The following is a 20,613-nucleotide window of genomic DNA, read 5'->3' as shown; positions in this document are numbered from 1 at the left end:
GAAGAGAAAAAAAAGAGGATCAAATGGAAGTTTTCTTGTTTATTTCTTTCTGTTTGTTTTAATGGGGAATACACCAAGCTATTCATACATAAAAGGGAAATCAGGGAAGAGGGAAAAGATAGAGCTAATGGAAGTCAGTCCCAGAGAAGGTGGGACGTGATGGGATCAAAGCTCCGGGTGGAAGAGCTGGTGATGAGTAAGGATTATTGTTCCTCTGAGTCAGGAGAGGAGGAAGCAGATAAGAAATGGAGCTTTGGAAACATCTGGAAGTGAAAGTCAAGAGACAGTATTGCCTTCATTAACCCACTTACTTTTGTTTGTGCCGCTGACTGGAAAAGAATACTCCCAAACCCAACCCATTGGCAAAGTTTGCATAGATGCCTCAAGATTCGATGCAATCAGGAAGTTCATGAAAGGCGATGATGTACGATAAGCTGACATAATTAATGACAGTAGGCCATTGGCTTATGGCATAGATCTTCATGAAAATGAGAAAGTTCTGAGTTCCATTCCTATCCAGAACATTTGTTTAAAGTAAATTTTATAGTCATGTTCCCAGGAACTTGATTTTTCTCATTTGTTAAGCAACAATTAGCTCTTCCTTAGTGATGTCAACCTCTAGTATTAAAGGCATGGCAAGGTGCTGATTGAGGGGGTCCTGTTCATGATGGACACTAGGGAAAATCAGGCTTATCATGATAAATCATTAAAATTCTTATTCACATTTTTATTATGTCAAATTGCTTCAAAATTATTACCAAACTATTTACTATGAAACAGAAAATTCTTACAGTGAAGCTAAAAGTGGTTAGTTCCCTGGACTAAAATGCAAAAGTAGTTTTATAGCTAACTTTGAACTTAATTTGAGTTCAAGGTATTAGGTCACTATTAACTTTCCAACTCTTTCCTACTGAAAAGGATAAAATATTCAAATTTTTATATTTTTTCAAAATCAGTGTGAGGATGCCACAAATATGTTAAAATGTATAAGAGATTGATAGACTGCTTGTTTGAACCTGAACTTAATCTGTATATTTACGCATGAAGATTACTTCGAATGGATAATAAGATGTATAAACAACATTTTAAAGGAAGAGGAAGAAAATCTTTAAACAAATGACAAAATTAACAGAGCTTGGATTTGGGTATCCAAGAGGGATACTCTAAAAGATAATATATTATTAAACAAATCACAGCTTATTAAGGTTTTAAAGTATATGTTTTACAGAATAAAAGAACACCTTTATCAAATGCCTAGAGGATATATCTATCTACCTTCTTGTCAGTCTTATATGTTAAAATGTTATTGTTTACAGTTCTGTGTTAAAAATCACTTACTGTCTTCTACCTTCCAATGATCACATTATTAATACTGGTATTCAATCCACCAAGCTGATGTCTATTTATAATGCATATTTTCTACATCCTTTTACCTTGGATTCAGTTTTGCATTTGTACTAAGAAACAGTAAGTTTCTCAGTGCCAAAGCTCTTTTATCCATGTGCTAGTGACTTGAAATCAGGAACACCTTTTATTTGGAAGGCTAATACCATTTGCCCTGTTGAACAAAACAAACGGAAAAGTTCTAAATGTTTAGAGGACTCTATTATAGTTACTAGTTTTCATGTCACACAGCTTTAAAAAGTTACTTCTATCTAAATAATTTGGATAAATAAGATTTTATTTGATATACTGACAATTAAGAAATTTCAGAAATGCATACTAAGGGTACACAGTTACGAGTAAAATATATTACTTGATAGATGAATTCTAGGTGAAGCACAAATAAAAAAGGTTTATGTGAGTAAAGGAGATACAGTTCCTGAATGAGAAAAGCTTAATGCTTATATAGGAATGTACTAGTTACAAGAACAGAGCAGAGAAGAAAAAATGTAAGAGGAAAATAAGAATCACATACAGAGCATAGTGCACAGGTAAACATATAAGTAAACTGAACATATAAATGAACTGAAATATCTTCTTTCCGCTGGTGATTCGCCATATGAGTAGAAGTTTTTCTGATTTCATCAATGATAACTGCAAGTTATTGGCTCAGAAAAAAATCATAGCTGAAGATGTGAGCTATTTTTATCAACTTCACAATCTTTTCTTTTATCTGACGACTACAGCTGAGAATGATTTCTTGAACTTCAGAGTGTTCAAATGATTGATTAAAAGACAGCACAACTACAGAGAAAGATAATTTATGTACTTCTGGCCTTTTAACTTTTGGACAGAATAAAATTATTTCTATGATTTCTTATTTTTTTTTTTTTGTTTTTACAGCCGAAGCAGACTGAACTTTTATTAAACAGACAGTGGATAAGACATCGCTGAGATGTGGGAGCAGGCTGACCTTGGAGTGGCTCTTACATATTTTAATTTGAGATACTGATTAAGTATGTGATGTGGAAGGAAATATGAAACATATAGAGGAGAATAAAGATCATTCAATTTAAAAAATTCTGTTTCAGGCAAGTTCTATTGAGAACATTTGTTCCTATATTTAACGCCTCAGAATCATTTTAGGAGCTATTTACAAAGCAGGATCCTGAGCCCTACATTAAGAGCTTCCAAGTGAGTAGGTCTGTGGTGGAGCCAGGAATCTTCATTCTAACAAGCATTCCAGGTGATTCTGAGGCAGGGAGTTCTCACACCTTGGAGATCGCTGACACTTGTTCTTCCTTACAGTTCTGCTAAACCTTGAGTCAGCACCAAAAGGTAATGAGGCCAGGTGAGGTTAACAGTGGAGTCCAAACGATAAGGCATGACCCCCCGACACACACACACACACACACGTACATGCATGAGAACCTAAAGGTACTCCCACTAAAGGCATACTGTAATAACATATTTATTAGAAATTATATAGTCATCACCAGTTGTCAATAATAAGTAAGCCCTTTTATTTGAAATAAAAGTTTCAAAATAAGAGGCAAAATTTAGGGCTGAGTTAAAGCTACTTGACTTTAGTTCCTTCCTGGGATGACCCAGGCATGTTTCGACCCACAGGTTCTGTACCTGATAATAAGATAATAACTTTCTTTACCTCAAATAATGGCTCTTAACCTATAGAGTACTAAACACTCTTCAGTTTCAAGACTAAGTCATATATGAATTATTATCTTAAACATTGTTTAAGTTTTCTCTTTTGTTATATGGTCTTCAAATCCTCTAAAACAATACTCACTAAAATGAAGACAATTATGCTTCCCTAAGAAGTTATCAAAATGACTTCATTTCTGTTTTATTCCTCATTCTGAACTAAGAGCTCTGTAGTACTAGCATATATGTTTTATAGAAGCCTATTGATAGAGACTGCTGTCAACAACACATGGGAAAAGATGGAAAAGAGAAACCATTCACTGCTCAGATACTCACCTGTGGGTCACTTCTCCGTAAGGCAGTGCCTCCACCACCAAGGGAATTTTCCAAACAAAGTTTAATGCATACATTCATGGCAATTAGTATCTACAGAACTAAAAACAGAAAAGATCAATTATAACAAGTTTTACCAAACATAAGAACTGCTGAAGGAAGTATTCACCTCCTAAAGAAACCCTACAAATCAGTCCTTGGATAGCTGTGAAAAATTAAAGTTGGAGATTTAAATGTAAGTATGACTGTAAACATTTTATTCAAAAGGCAGTGAGTGAAATACTGAAGTTATTCACCAGAATATTTTCACTCAGAAAAGAAAGGCACGAGGTAAATGAGAAAAGAAAGACATTTTTCTTTTAATTTGTGCCTAATTACAAACTTCTAGAATAGTTGGGCTGGGCTGAAAGAAACACAAGCTGGATTCAAGATTGCTGGGAGAAATATCAATAACCTCAGATATGCAGATGACACCACCCTTATGGCAGAAAGCGAAGAAGAACTAAAAAGCCTCTTGATGAAAGTGAAAGAGGAGAGTCAAAAAGTTGGCTTAAAGCTCAACATTCAGAAAACTAAGATCATGGCATCTGGTCCCATCACTTCATGGCAAATAGATGGGCAAACAGTGGAAACAGTGGCTGACTTTAGTTTTTGGGCTCTAAAATCACTGCAGATGGTGATTGCAGCCATGAAATTAAAAGATGCTTACTCCTTGGAAGGAAAGTTATGACCAACCTAGATAGCATATTAAAAAGCAGAGACATTACTTTGCCAACAAAGATCTGTCTAGTTAAGGCTATGGTTTTTCCAGTAGTCATTTACAGATGTGAGAGTTAGACTGTGAAGAAAGCTGAGCGCCGAAGAATTGATGCTTTTGAACTGTGGTGTTGGAGAAGACTCTTGAGAGTCCCTTGGACTGCAAGGAGACCCAACCAGTCCATCCTAAAGGAGATCAGTCCTGAGTGTTCATTGGAAAGACTGATGTTGAAGCTGAAACTTCAATACTTTGGCCACCTGATGCGAAGAGTTGACTCATTGGAAAAAACCCTGACGCTGGGAAGGATTGAGGGCAGAAGGAGAAGGGGACGACAGAGGATGAGATGGCTGGATGGCATCAGCGACTCAATGGACATGAGTTTGGGTAAACTCTAGGAGCTCGTGATGGACAGGGAGGCCTGGCGTGCTGTGATTCATGGGGTCACAAAGAGTCGGACATGACTGAGTGACTGAACTGAATTGAACTGAACTGAGAATAGTTGTAAAAATATGAATTCCCTCTATTTGTCACCCAGATTTTCTAAACCTTGTTTTATCCTTTCTTTTTCTTTCTCTTTGTGTACACACACACACACTCAAACAAATATGTGCATTTTTTTTCTAAATTGTTTGAGAATAAGTTGTAGGTATGATGCCCCCCCTTTTTTTAATTAAAGTCGCTTAGTTGCATCCAACTCTTTGCAACCCCATGGACTATACAGTTCATGGAGTTCTCTAGGCCAGAATATTGGAGTGGATAGCCTTTCCCTTCTCCAGGTATGATGCCCCTTGACCTCTAAAGTCTTCAGTGTGTTTCCTAAAAGTAAAGACATTCTGTTATTTATCAGTATAATTATCAAAATCAGAAAATTAACATTTCTATAATTATCTAAACTATAAATTTATTCAGAATTTCCATTGCTGCAGTACAGTCTGTTACAGTGAAATAAATTTCCAAATCACACAGTGCGGTCGGCCCTTATCTTGGGTTGTCTCTTTTAACCTAGAACAGTTCCTCAGTCTCTTCCCTTCTTGACATTGACATTTTTAAAGAATGAAGGCCTGCTACATCCATCAATCTGTGTTTGATGTTTCCTCATGATTAGGTTCAGATTCTGCATTTAGGGGCAGGAATGCGCAAGAGCGATACTGTTTTCCTTCTCATATAAGAGGGCATGTGATGTTGATCTGTTCCATTACCAGCAAGAACGAGAAAAGTAGTGCTTGACATCTGGGATCTGAGGATGCTACCAGCTAGGCCTTGGTGTTGCTAGGAGATAACTGGTACTCACCACCCAGCTGAGGTGTTTTATTGCACATAAACTATTTTCCAGAATGTCAATATTAGTCAAGGCTACTCCAAGACCTTGTGGCCAGAACCCTCCATTATCTTGCCTGAACAGAGACAAAACAATGAATACTGTCATCATTATACAGGTGGTCAAACATCCCTCCATCCTAGCTAACATGTGAGCCTGTGACTTCTTTATCAACTACAGGCCTAGTTTTAGTCTAGTCTTCCTTTCCTTTATGTAAGATTTAATAAGATACCCAAGACAGAATTACCCCTGCTTCCTGACAGATTCCAATCCCTAGTGCCAAAGAATTGATGCTTTTGAACTGTGGTTCTGGAGAAGACTCTTGAGAGTCCCTTGGATTGCAAGGAGGTCAAACCAGTCAATCCTAAAGGAAACTGACCCTGAATATTCCCTGGAAGAACTGACGCTGAAGCTGAAGCTCCCATACTTTGGCCACCTGATGGGAAGAGCCAACACATTAGAAAAGACCCTGATGCTGGGAAAGATTGAGGGCCAGAAGAGAAGGGGATGACAGAGGGTGAGATGGTTGGATGGCATCACCGACTCAATGGACATGAGTTTGAGGAAAATTTGGGAGACAATGAAGGACAGGGAAGCCTTGTGCACAAACAATAGGACATGACTTAGCAACGGAACAAGCCACTTCCTAACCCTTCTCCCAGATGACCTAACAGACCCAAATTCTGAGTCCTTACTCATCCCTCTCATTGAGAGGCCCCAGAATTTCCCATGCAGTGCATTTGCCCTCACTGCTTGTTCAATTACAAGTGTGTTCCAGTAGTGTTAGGCTGCAAGGCACTGAACTACTGATGACAACTTTGATCAAACGGTTAGGGTATGTTTGCCTCGTTTATCCACTGTAACTTACTATTTTCCTTTTGTAACTAACATGTATCTTATAGGATGATTCTTTGAGACTATATACATATATATACCCTGGTAATATCCAACTTTCTTTCATAGTTTTAGCATCCACTGATGATTCTTGCCTGACTCAATTATTACTAAGGTGATTGCCTGTGATATTGTGATTTATAATGTTATCAAACTCAGGTTTGATTGCTTGCTGCTCAAAAGCCAATACTCAAGAGAGAAGTGTTGATTAGGAAGGAAAAGTTGCTTTATTCAGGAGGCTGGCAAACTGGGGAGAAGACTGACTCTTGTCCAAACACCAACTCCCAAGATTTTGCTTGATATGAAACTTTTTAAAGGGAGAATCATTTGGGGAAGGGGTCAGAGTTGTTGTCCTACTGTGTGCAAACTGTTTCTGATTGGTTGGTGGGGAGGCAATATGGCAGTGCTCCAGGAATCTTGCGCTCAGCCTGAAGTTACTGTCCTCCAGTAACTTGGGAGGGGGCCTTAGTTTCTGCTGAACAACTCAAAGAAACTGTTACATATATTCTTTGAGGAAGAACCAGGACCCTACCCCGAGGCTGCACTATTGTTTCCTGATTGTTCCTTTCTTGTCTCTGCATCCTCTCCCTTACTTGATAAGCAACTGTTTGAATCTGCCCTTTGGAACTCAGGGAAGGTCAAAGAGGTTGAATGAAGCCTATTTGGTACAAACGAGAAACAGGAGACACAAAAAGGATTTATAACTAGGAGACCCCACCGGATCCTGCTCTGTTTCAATAATAAGAAATATATATTTGGTCTTCCTCCTTGTTTCAGGCACAAAGCTTCTAAAACACTTGGAATACCTTAAGTGCTGAGAGGGAGAAAGTTGTTTTTGATTTGTTAATAAGGTGACTTTTAGAAGAACCTGCCTGTCAATGCAGGTTAAACGTAAGAAACATGGGTTCGATCCCTGGGTGGGGAAGATACTCAGGAGAAGCAAGTGGCAACCCATTCTAGTATTCTTGCCTGGAGAATTCCATGGACAGAGGATTCTCGTGGGCTACAGTCCATGGGTCGCAAACAGTAGGACATGACTGAATACACACACTCCACTCCACTCCAGATCACCTAAGAATGGGAGCTGGTTACTAGGAGAAACAAACGCCAGGATTAGTGGGTTACAGCTTCCAGTCCTCTCCCCCTGACCTCCAGGGACTGGAGAGAGGTCTGTTGGGCATGGAATCAACTGCCAAGTGGCCGATGATTTAATCAACCATGTCTACGGAATGAAGGCTCCTTAAAAACTCGTAAGGACAGGGCTCAAGAGAGCTTCCAGGCTGGTGAACATGTGGAGATTGGGGTGAATGGGCACCTGGAGAGGGCAGGGAAGCTTTGCGCCCTTTCCCCTATGCATTTCTCCCGTCTGGCTGTTCCCAAGTTGTATCCTTCCATAATAAACCAGTAACCTAGGGAGTAAATGGGTTTCCTGAATTCTGTGAACTACTCTAACAAATTATTTGAACCCAATGTGGGGGGAGAAGGGGCGTGTCATGAGAAATTCTGATTTATAGCCAGTTGGTCAGAAGCCCACGTGGCAACCTGGAATTGTGACTGGCATCTGAAAGGGGGGGTGGAGGGAGTCTTGTAGGAGTGAATCCTTAAACTGGAGTCTGTGCTATCTTAGGGTCAGGGAGGATAATAGCAGAACTGAGTCAAAGGGTAGGATACTCAACTGTCTAGAGAAATGGTGGTGGTGTGAGAACACCCTCCCAAGTTGAAATTCGGTCCAGGAACACAAAACAATGCCAAATGGTAATATTTCTATTTTCATCATTCTTTCTACAGCAAGGAGTTAGATTTCTATCGTAAGGAAAAGCTTGCCATTCTCTCCTATATATTAATATTGTTTTGGACTTTATTGCATTTTTATTTTATTCAATGGATTACAATCCATAAATATTTAATTTATTTTGATGGTCAAATTATTCCAAATTTGTCTTGTGTGAGCTCCTTCAGACCGGCCCAGGCCTTCTTTTGATTTATCTCCACCATTCTTTGAGCACTTCTGTACTTCCTGCCACCAAAGATGTTCCAAGCTCATCTTTTTCTTCTCCACACCAATCCTACAAACACCATTCCTCACAACCTCTGTTCTAGTGTAGAATAATATTTAGAAATAAAAATCTGGACACTTGGTGTGTTTACCACTACTGGATTGTCACTGATTCCATACCCTCTCAGCTCACAGGAAAAGGAAGCAATTGTGTATATACACGCATAGAAATGCAAAAAGGCAAAATGGTTGTCTGAGGAGGCCTTACAAGTAGCTGAGAAAAGAAGAGAAGTGAAAGGTAAAGGAGAAGAGGAAAGATATACCCATCTGAATGCAGAGGTAAGGAGAGCTTAGAAAGAACAGCAAGGAGAGATAAGAAAGCTGTCCCAAGTGAACAATGCAAAGAAATAGAGGAAAACAACAAAATGGGAAAGACTAGAGATCTCTTCAAGAAAATTAGAGATACCAAGGGAACACTGGGCTTCCCTGGTGGCTAAGACAGTAAACCGTCTGCTTGCAATGCAGAAGACCTGGGTTCAGTCGCTGGGTTGAGAAGATCCCCTGGAGAAGGAAATGGCAACTTATTCCAGTACTCTTGCCTGAAAAATTCCATGGATGGAGTAGCTTCAAAGGCTACAGTCCATGGGATCGTGAAGAGTTGGACACGACTGAGCAACTTCACAAGGGAACATTTCATGCAAAGATGGGCACAATAAAGGACAGAAAGGGTATGGAACTAACAGAAGCAGAAATATTAAGAAGAGGTGGCAAGAAAACATAGAAGATCTATACAAAAAACATCTTAATGACCCAGATAACCATGATGGTATGATCACTCACCTAGAGCCAGACATCTTGAAGTTTGAAGTCAAGTGGGCCTTGGAAAGCATCACTATGAACAAAGCTAGTGGAGATGATGGAACTCCAGCTGATATATTTCAAATCCTAAAACATGATGCTGTTAAAGTGCTGCACTCAATATGCCGGCAAATTTGGAAAACTCAGCAGTGGCCACAGGACTGGAAAAGGTCAGTTTCCATTCCAATCCCAAAGAAAGGCAATGCCAAAGAATGCTCAAACTACCACACAACTGCACTCATCTCACACGTTAGTAAAGTAATGCTCAAAATTCTCCAAGCTGGGCTTCAACAGTCCATTATCCATGAACTTCCAGATGTTCAAGCTGGTTTTAGAAAAGGCAGAGGAACCAGAGATTAAATTGCCAGCATCCATTGCATCATAGAAAAAGCAAGAGAATTTCAGAAAAAATCTACTTCTGCTACATTGACTACGCTAAAGCCTTTGACTGTGTGAATCACAGCAAACTGTGGGAAATACTTAAAGAGATGGAAATACCAGACCACCTTACCTGCCTCCTGTGAAACCTATATGCAGGTCAAGAAGCAACAGTTAAAACTGGACATAGAACAATTGCCTGGTTCCAAATTGGGAAAGGAGTGCGTGAAAGCTGTGTATTGTCACCCTGCTTATTTAACTTATATGCGGAGTACATCATGAGAAATGCCGAGCTGGATGAAGCACAAGATAGAATCAAGATTGCCAGGAGAAATATCAATAACCTCAGATATGAAGATGACATCACCTTTATGGCAGAAAATGAAGAGGAACTAAAGAGCCTCTTGATGCAAGTGAAAGAGAAGAGTGAAAAATTTGGCTTAAAACTCAACATTCGAAAAACTAAGATCATGGCATCTGGTCCCATGGCAAGTAGATGGGGAAACAATGGAAACAGTGGCAGACTTTGTTTTCTTGGGCTCCAAAATCACTGCACATGGTGACTGCAGCAACGAAATTAAAAAACACTTGCTCCTTGAAAGAAAAGCTATGACAAACATAGAAAGTGTATTAAAAAGCAGAGACATTACTGTGCCAACAAAGCTCCGTCTAGTCAAAGCTATGGTTTTTCCAGTAGTCATGTACATATGTGAGAGTTGAACCATAAAGAAAGCTGAGGGCTGAAGAATTGATGCTTTTGAACTGTGGTGTTGGAGAAGACTCTTGAGAGTCCTTTGGACTGCAAGGAGATCAAGTCAATCAATCCTAAAGGAAATCAGTCCTGAATATTCATTGGAAGGAGTGATGCTGAAGCTGAAGCTCCAATACTTTGGCCACCTTTTGCAAAGAACTGACTCCTTAGAAAAGACCTGATGCTGGGAAAGATTGAAGACAGGAGGAGAAGAGGGTGACAGAGAATGAGATGGTTGGATGGCATCGCCAACTCAATAGACATGAATTTGAATAAACTCTGGGAGTTGGTGAAGGACAGGGAAGCCTGGCGTGCTGCAGTCCATGGGATCGCAAAGAGTCAGCCATGACTGAGTGACTGAACAACAACAGCAAATACACGCATACACGTATACACACACAAACATATATATACACACACATACCTAGATACACACACAGATGTTGTACTCTACGTATATTTCCTTTCTCTTTATATTTTAAATGTCATGACTTTATCCTGATACCTCCAATCTAACCACAAAAGGGTCTTTCTGGATTTGGACTGCATTTTAAGTACACTCACCCATCATGGATAGGAGGTACAGAGCATGCCTTCAACAATGGCAGCTGTAATCAAGGGGAGCATTCACAGGGCAGTGATGCTATGGTCCTTGTGGGCATGCATGTCCAGTGCTGTGTGTTAGCAACCCCTCTGCTTAAAGCCCTGGTTAGAGTCTAGTGAGAGCTTCTTCTGGTCACCACTCGACAGCTACTGGTCAGATTTCCCAAGTATCAGTAGTGGTAACTGTGGCCTTCATATCATCAATGTGTTTCCATCAATCCTAAATTGATCCCCCCCTCCCCACCGCCACTGTTTAATTGACAGTTTATTTAGCCCATGGTAAAACTTGCATTTTAACATATAGAAACTTCCTTCCAGTTTCTTTGCTACAGTTGCAGCTCTAGCATAGCAAACTGCTATCACTCTTAGAATTCAAAACTGTTTGCCAGGACTCAAAGTTGGTGGTAGAAAAAAAAAGTCCACATATGTAGCATATATCGAGTTACCATGAGGTTGGTATCAAGATGAATCTTTTTTCCTCTGAAATTTTTGTCCTTCATATATTTGATCATGGACTAAACCAGGTACCATGAAATATATGCTGAAGTCAGAATATCCTTTTTTTTTTTTTTTGGCCTTGAGGCATATGGGATCTTAGTTCCTTAATCAGGGATCAAACCTGTGCCCCCTGCATTGGAAGTATGAAGTCTTAACAGTTGGACCACCAGGGAAGTCCCATGAAGTCAGAATATCTTAGTAGACAGTCCACGAGTGTTCCAGGGAAGATGTACTAGTGTCCTCAAGACAAAGTTACATTGTATCTTCTGTGCAGCGTTCACTGCACCCAGAGCATGAGGGGAATATATATGTACACACACGTATCATATTAACAGTGTGGACTAATGGACTGCTTATATATGTGTATACTTATGTTTATTGTACATGCAAGGAAATACTTCAGATAAGATCAACACTGTCCAGGGCAGTGTGAGACAGTATTCTGTGACCAAGATGTGGATCTGTGAAAGGAGCTGAGGCAAAAAAAGAGGAAATTCAATGGAAAAGAAAAGGTAGCTGACCTCCTTGCATGTAGTAGAGATATACTGTTATTTAGTAACAAAGCATTTTCCTTATGATATTTTAAACATTGTTTTGATTAATTTCTTGAATAATAACATGAAAACAAATGAATATAATTGAAGCTATGCAAGGATGAATAGTAAAATAAAATTATTATGGAAGTAGAACAAATATCCTGATTGAATATAAGAATTTACACATTCAAGATTTGTTCTGGGATTAAGACTCATAGAAGCCAGCTTCATCATCAATGTCTTGAAAATAACTTTTTCCATTTTGCTTTGATGCCTACATGCAGGATATTTTGTGTTAATCACAAGACTGGTGTCAGGAGGTTTTTTTTCTCTCTTAAACTTTTTCCCTTTGAGGAGCTGAAACAACTAGACTTTGATTTTCTTTTCCACTGTGCAACTTCAGCGACCAAATTTTTATTAGAATTAAATGCATTTATTATTACTCAAATTAATGAATAAAAGGAATGTTTAAGAGCAATTTCTAAATGTTATTTTAAGCAAAGATTAATTTTAAATAAGAGAACCTGCCCTAGGTAACTATTTCCTTTATAAGTTGATGACTGTTAGTATATATCTGACTCATTTTTTTCTGTATGTACATATAACCAGGTGGAATGTGGGCTTAATGAGAAGACTGTAAATTATATGAGAACTGTTATTAATCATACTTCTATAATTACTGAAATTATATTCACAGAAAAAGTCTGCTAGTGAATTTCAGGTGATACAGAATTCTCCCCAGACTTTTCTCATTCATTTCTTTATTTACTGGACAAATACTTCTAAGCAGGACGTATACTAGTCTTCCATAACAACCCAGGGCAGTGTGTGACAAGAGAACAATACAAGATCTTTTAGGAGCTCAAAGAAGGATGAAATGCTGGCCAAGACTGATTCTTATTACGTGAAGTTGAATCAATTTAAGCACATCAGTGCTAGGTCAGGGCACTAGCCCCAGAGCCACGTGTACCACACAACTCATGATACTTTAGCAACATCAATGTCCAACTAATATAGGGGAGGGACACCTAGTTGCAGAGAGGGAAATTGTGAATAAGATCAACAATTTATCTACAAAAACAGATAACCAAACTTCAGATAACTAATAATCAAGATACCGATCTTAATATTTAAGAACTATAAAAATATTTTACCAGAGGCATGAAAAACATAAGTTTCAGTATCTTGTTCAAACTAGCATCAAACTAAGGTCATGATACCCACACTAATACATTTTGGATCACTTGAAACATGTCAGTACTGGATCAAGGCAAAGCCTCAAACCCACAGGTACCACACAACCCATTATCTCAGAAACATCAATGTCCAGCTCTGCAAAAAGAAATGCTGTAGAGGAGAGAGTCTGTCACCTGGCTGCGAAGAGGAAGACTATGAGGGCAGTTTTCTGGTAAGGTGAGCTAAGGGGATGGAGGGCAGACTGGGGAGCTAGACTGCCTGGGTTTGAATCATGGCTCAATAACTGTGACCTCCAGGACATTATTTATCACCACATGCTGTACTTTCTACCTAGTATCCTAAGAAACTGGTGAGGAAGAATAACTGAATTTAAAAGTGTTGAAAAAGCCCTGAGTAGCTCAGATAGCCTTTCACTTAATAACACCCTTTGAATGAATTGATATAGTTCACTATGTGTTTAAACTGTGACCTTCTCTCTGGAATAAAGAATGCTTTATCAAGTAGTTAACATCTTCCACTTGTTGGGTGTATGAGTTCTGCAAAAGAGCTCAAAGATGTTTAATATGTATCCCCTGAGGTTGAATCAGGACCCTGTCCCAAGGCTGCACTATTGATTTTAGACTGATCAGCCCTCGTCTCTGAATCACCTCCCTTCCTTGATTAGCAGCTGTTTGCACTTGCTCTTTGGAATTCAGGGAAAGTCATGAAGGCTGGAGGCTGTTCCCTACAAATAAGAAAAAGGGGACACAGAAAGTCTTTCATACCCAGGAGCTCCACAGCATCCTGCTGGTTTCAACACTGTATAGATTACTAAATTCAGTTTGCATTTCTACAACTGGAGAGTGATGCAGGCAACTGGCAGAAAATATGGAAGAGAACAATCGAGTAATGAAAGATTTACAGAATAGATTTTATAAAAAGCTAAGGAAATTCACATTATTTAGCTATGAGAAAAGAATCTAATGAGTTCGTGTCACTCAACAGGGATTAGCTGCTGATCAGTCCCTCAGAAATAAGGGTATAGGTGATTTGCTGTAAAGTGTATCCAGAATTATTTGTTAGAGATCAGAAAAACAGAAAGCATTGCAAAGCAGTGCTACTCAAGCAGTGATCTGTGGCCAGTGGGCCCCTGAATAGCCTGGGAGCTATTAGAATTGCAAATTCCAATCTCATCCCCAGACCTATAGAATCTGGATGTGGGTGGAGTGTGGGCAAGCTGGCAATCAGCTTTAACGAGCCCCCAGGCAATTCTGTAACCCTGATACAAGCTCAGGTTTCTTAAGATCTTCCCTAGGAAGGGTGTGGGCTTTTATTCCCCTGGAGACTGCTCAGCTGAATAGTAATCTCACTGCCCACCCCTGCACTGTGCCCATCACAGTAAGTGCTGCTCACCAAAGCCTTCAGACTTCACCACCCTGACTGCCACGTGACCCAAGGGAGCAGCTCAGGCTGGCCAGTGCCAAACACTCACCCTGGCAGCTCTGCCCATGAACGGATCTGGGGAGAGTGAAGGTAATGAAAAGAAAACATCATAGAGAAGGGCAAAAAGGCAGGAAGATAAACTGTGGACAAAAGTAGGGAAAGATGTCAGAAAACAGTCAGAATAAGAAGTATGAACATGAGAATTTAGGAAGTAAGAGTGGAGATTCTATGTCAAGTCAGAGTTGCGTTCAATAAGGGAATGAAGGAGGTGGGAGATGATTTGTGAGAGAGTTGCTGCCAGGGTGACTGGAGTCCGTGTGTAAAAAGTACAGAAGTGCTTGATAAGTGGTGGACACTGCCAAGGTCTAGTTATGACCATGACTGCACCCGAGAGAAACCAGGTAGATGAGCAAGAGTTAAGAAACCACATGAGCTATGTTCCAGAGGAATAGAGGGCAGCCTGTTGTGAAGTTCAGTGATGAACTACATGACCTCTGCAGTCTTTCACAGTTAATGCTGATTACAGGACTGGTGTGTTATACAGCATGTACACACACACACACACACACACACACACACACACACTATAGTGTATGTGTATATAATTAGCTAGAAATACCTGTGGCATTTATTACTTTTTTTGCAAATGAATAGGTATTTTTATTGGTATGTCTAGGCCATTTGCTTCAAAAAATTGTCTTTAAGTTACATGAAGGATAATTTTAAAAATAAATATTTATAGAGTGGCATTGCTACTAACAAATTCTTTAAAATTTTTGTCTTACAATGTAACATAATTTAAATTTGACAAAGCTCATAAAAATAGAAAAGTCCTCTGTTCTGGCTGAGCAAGCATGTCTACACACAATGGGGTGGCTTCATAATTACTTCCTTTAATGTGCTGAGCTTGGCTTCAGTATTCATTAGAGATCAGACTTCCAAGTCAATTTCCTGTTAGTTTTGGCTAAATTATTATTGGTGAGTTATATGGAAAAATAGAACATATCAATTGATTATATGTAGTTTCTGGAAAGCATTAAACGAAAACACAAGAAAGAAAATGTCTCTGCATGGAATTAGAATAGCAACAACAGATCATCAGACTGAATCTCAGAACACACTAGTGAAATTCGGCTCTCTCATTGGCTGGTGCAGGTCATTACCTGGCACCATATGGGTTTGCTCAAAGCAACAAGAAACAATGTAAGTTCTTTCCTTCTTAGTGAAGTTACCAGATGGCCCCAAGGAAAGTATATGATTTTTCTCTAATTTTAGTTATACAAAAAATAAAAAATTTTAAATTTAAATATATTGCAACTTTCACAATTTCATCATGATTGAGCACACCTAAGAAATGGTGTGTCACACAAAGGAAATACTAACCTTTTAGAAATCAGTCTAAACATTCAGTTATTTGAATATATTCAAAGAGATGTTTTGTATAGTATGTCCAAACTGTTCTACTATGGTGAGTTTATTAGGAAGAAAGAGGAACTAAGTCCTTTGTTCTCAGGAAAATTTCAGCACTGTTGTGTGTGTGTGTGTGTGTGTGTGTGTGTGTGTGTGTGTGTGGTGAGGGATGTGCGTGGGTTGCTGACCAGAAGGTAAGCCATGTGGTGGCCATATACCTCTCTAGGTGACAAAATCAGAAATGGCTTTTCTAGTTTTACACATTTCCTAGAATTTGGTTCTTCAAAGTCCAGATTCCAAGAGTAGCCAAATACTAATAATGGCCATACTATTTTTAAATTATGGAATTCTGGAGTAATATTTAAATTCAGCACTCCATGCTGTTGGTGCTCCTTAGCCCCGCTGCTGACATGATTAGGAAAATCTGTTAGTGAGCAGAAAGTTGGAATTATATAGGGTAATCATTTTTTCAGCCACTAGTGCACATAGCTCTAAATCTCAGGATAGCATTGAAAAGGCCTTACGGTGAGTCCCCATCTACCGGACAAGGTGGCACGGACTGCTGCTGGCACCATGGGGTGGATTTTCTTGGATGCCTTGAAGGCAAATAGGGATAGTGCCCTCTGTGGTGCTGTGTAAGTGTGCAAACTGCAGGGAGAAGGAGAAGAGCTGGAGCAGCGTGTACACACGCTGGAGCAAAAGATGCGTGGCCCGAGGAACCCAGTGGCTTGGACAGTGAAGTAATGAGGGCTGATGACGAGGAACCCTGTGGGACCATGGATCCCCGCTTGGCAGCAAGGCCCGTGGTGCAGCAAAAAATGGAGCCTGAGCAGCCTATGACCAAGGGGCACCCTCAAGGGGCCCCCAGTGTGACTGAGATCACAACAGATCGACCATGTACTCGGTGGAGTTGGTCGTCTTGGGTGAGCAGTTTTGGCCAAAGCAAGGGGAACCCTTGGCAGCTTGCCTTTTGTGACTCTGGGACAGAGGGTTGGGCCCGGTACCTGTGGGGGGTTTTGGGGCTCCTTACTGAGAGAAGCAGAGAGATGACATGCAAGACACCATTTGAAAATGTGAAGACCTGGACGGGGGCCCGAGCCGGCCGGGGTCCCATCCAGTTTACACAGATGCAAACGTGAGCCGATTTTCTGGCAGCAGGAGTTGACAGAAATAAAATTGATAGACAGCCCAATGCAGTGCTCCTAGAGCTATGGAGGCAACTGAGACTGGAGCAGCAGTTTACCAAGTTTGGGAAGCACCCACAGCAAGAGATACAGTCAGATCAGTTAAAGATTACACTGCGCCCAAGGATGTTCCTTTCGGGGATGCCCTTTCCTGCTTTGAATAGGGCTCAGACCAAGGTGCCCTCTGGAAAAGCCCAAGCAGGGGCCAGAGACCCCAGGTAGAACTTGCAATTCACTGGTCACTAGCTAATGGTCCGTTACACAGAGAGTAACGGTCCTGGTTGACACTGGCGCTGAGTTGCAACCTTGTTGACAGCAAGCTGGGGCAGTTTCCCAGACCTAGTGCATACATTGATGGCTAAGGTGGCCAAATGTTAAGAAAAAGGCTGTGTTCTACATTTAGTACAACTGTGTACTGCCACAGCTGTGTCCTGTGAGGTGCTACCTCTGATTCTCTTGGAGATTTGGAACAGTATTGAAAGCATTTGGAATCATGTGGGTAGACTGTGAATGCCACAGAAATCCCCTCTTTGAAGGGGTGGGCCAGGAGCCTGTGTGTAGGGGGGTGGTTTGCAGGCCCTTAATAAAAAGCTCTACAGGAGTGGAGCTGTCCCTGTGGAAGCTTTCCTGCAGTCTCACAAGGACAGATGGTGGCCTGGACTTGGCCATGGAAGATAAAGGCACTCCACATGCAGTGGGTGGCTCTTCCCTAGCCTGGTGAGGGCAAGGACTGGAACATGACTTTCAGATGATATCTGGTATTGGGTTTTGGTGTGTATTGGGGATGTAACTGTTTGTTTTTGTAGCTGCTTCCGTTGCAAGATATAAATACAAGGGTCAGAGTTACCTGCCAAGAGAACTTTGCAGAAGATGGATTAGAGTAGAATGTGAGAGACCCTAAAGCGGTGGAATGTAGGGAAAGAGCAAATGAGCCAAGATGGTGTGGTCAGGCTCTCTCGCTCCACATCCTCTTGCTCTCGCCCCGTATTTTGTAGACACGTGGTTTCGTAAAAGCACTGCGCATGTGCATCACCATGCACCCACTTGGCCGCAGGCTACTTTTGTTCTGTAAGCGTACAAGCTCCCCTGAACTAGCCCTCTTGACTATGTTATGGCCGCGTCCCAGCGGGGAGGCTGCCTTACGATGGGGAGGATGCATAGCTGTGACTGCACCTGCTGGGTCAACCGCAAGAGGAGAGACTAGAGCATGTCTGCTGCTGCTACAGCTGTTGTGCCAGCCGGAGAAAATAAACATGTCTGCAGTTCCTATGCGTCCTCGCATTTTCCTCCCCAGCTTTTTGCCTACCCTGGGTTCAACAAACAGTGCGCACAGTGAGATACAGCAAGACAACTGGTGTGGTCAGCAGGATTGGTGAGACGTCCAGTCTATTGCTCTTCAATTTCTGTTCCAGAGACCATTCCATGTTGTAATAAAGTATATACCCTAAGAATACAATAGTCTCTTAAATAGTCAGCGTTAAATGAAGTTAATCAGTGTGTGAAGATTTATGCCTGCATATGGGTTTTTGCAGGAGATAGTTAACTAAAACACATGCTGTCCTGAGTAGAGACACCTAAACCCACCCATTCTTTACCTTAAATATTTAAGCAAATGTGATATATTCATTTATCTCTAAGATTGTTTATAAGGTTTATACCACTTCAATCCCACCCTCCTGCCTGGAGAATCCCCTGGACAGAGGAGCTTGGCGGGCTACAGTCCAGAGGATCGCAAAGAGTCAGATCTGACTGAAGTCAGTCAGCATACATGCATACTAGGTTTGTCACAGCTTTTCTTCCAAGGAGCAAGCATCTTTTAATTTCCTGGCTGCAATCACCATCCGCAGTGATTTTGGAGCCCAAGAAAATAAAATCAGTCATTGGTTCCACTTTTTCCCCAGCTATTTGCTGTGAAGTGATTGGACTGGATGCTATGATCATAGTTTTTTGAATGTTCAATTTTTAATCAGCTTCTTCACTCTCCTCTTTCACCCTCAAGAGGCTCTTTAGTTCCTCTTCACTTTCTGCCATGAAAGTGGTATCATCTCCATATCCAAAGTTATTGATATTTCTCCTGTCAATCTTGAATCTAGCTTGTGAGTCATTGGCTTGGCACTTAGCTTGATGTACTCTGCATATAAGTTAAATAAGCAGGGTGACAGTATACAGCCTTGACGTACTCCTTTCCCAATTTGGAACCAGTCCGTTGTTTCATGTCCAATTCTAACTGTTGCTTCCTGACCTCATACAGATTTCTCAGGAGGCAGGTCAAGTGGTCTGGTACTCCCATCTCTTTAAGAATTTTCCACAGTTTGTTGTGATCCACACAGTCAAAGGCTTTCATGTAGTCAAGGAAGCAGAAGTAGATGGTTTTGTTTAATTCCCTTGCTTTTCCAATGATCCAATGGATATTGGCAATTTAATCTCTGGTTTCTCTTCCTTTTCTAAATCCAGCTTGTAAAACTGGAAATTCTCAGTTCACACACTGCTGAAGCCTAGCTTGGAAGATTTTGAGCATTACTTTGCTAGTATGTGAAAAGAGTGCAATTGTATGGTAGTTTGAACATTCTTTGGAATCACCCTTCTTTGAGATTGTAATGAAAAGTGACATTTTTCCAGGCCTATGGCCACTGCTGAGTTTTCCAAATTTGCTGGCATATTGAGTGCAGCACTTTAGCGGAATCATCGTTTAGGATTTGAAATACCTCAGCTGGAATTTCATCACCTCCACCAGCTTTGTTTGTAGTAATGCTTCCTAAGGCCCTCTTGACTTCACACTCCTGGATGTCTGGGTCTAGGTGAGTGACCACACCATCATGGTTATCTGGGTCATTAATACCTTTTTTGTATAGGCCTTTATGTGTATTCTTGCCACATCTTCTTAATCTCTTCTGCTTCTGTTAGGTCCTTGCTGTTGGGGCTTCCCTGGTGGCTCAGTGGTAAAGAAACCACCTGCCAATGTAGGAGATGTGGGTTCAATCCCTGGATCAGGAATATCCTGTGGAGAAGGAAATGGCTACCTACTCCACTATTCTTGCCTGGGAAATCCCAAGGACAGGGAGCCTGGCGGGCTACAGTCCATGGAGTCACAGAAGAGTCGTACATGACCTAGTGACTAAACAACAGCAATGAACCAGTGGATGAAATTATCTGTCGGGCAGCTGGCAATCTGGCCTGGAGTTCAGAGAAGAGGTTATGTTTAGTTATGTATGTAGGTTTGAGGATCATTTACTTAGTTGAGAAGAAGGCTAAGGCCAGTAAGTAGAGTGCAGCCAACATCTGTATCCAAGGTAGGGAAAAATAATGAGGAAAAGGAGCCCCAAAGATGGACAGCCAGGATCCTGCACAAGTACCACTAGGGAAATGTTAAATGAAGCTCAAGAAAATGAAGATGCTCTTATGGTGTGGTTGGCCCCAGTCTTCTTGGGGATAT

The 20,613-nt window shown here is 40.7% G+C and overlaps 1 long non-coding RNA gene across 1 annotated transcript in view; it reads right to left on the bottom strand.

Annotated features, from left to right (window-relative positions):
- Positions 1 to 2,256: 2,256 nt before the first annotated feature.
- Positions 2,257 to 20,613, bottom strand: part of LOC145526797 (uncharacterized) — a 129,380-nt gene continuing 111,023 nt past the window's right edge. Inside the window, exons 6-7 of the long non-coding RNA XR_014069189.1 lie at positions 3,382 to 3,479; positions 2,257 to 2,702 (exon numbers count right to left, since the gene is read on the bottom strand). This is a non-coding gene — a long non-coding RNA (uncharacterized LOC145526797). The remainder of the gene's footprint in view (positions 2,703 to 3,381; positions 3,480 to 20,613) is intronic.

This window comes from Giraffa tippelskirchi, chromosome 11 (genome assembly GCF_054371585.1).
Source record: "Giraffa tippelskirchi isolate mGirTip1 chromosome 11, T2T-mGirTip1v1.2.pri, whole genome shotgun sequence".
Classification (NCBI taxonomy): Eukaryota; Metazoa; Chordata; class Mammalia; order Artiodactyla; family Giraffidae; genus Giraffa; species Giraffa tippelskirchi.
This window is presented reverse-complemented; position numbering and strand designations above follow the sequence as displayed.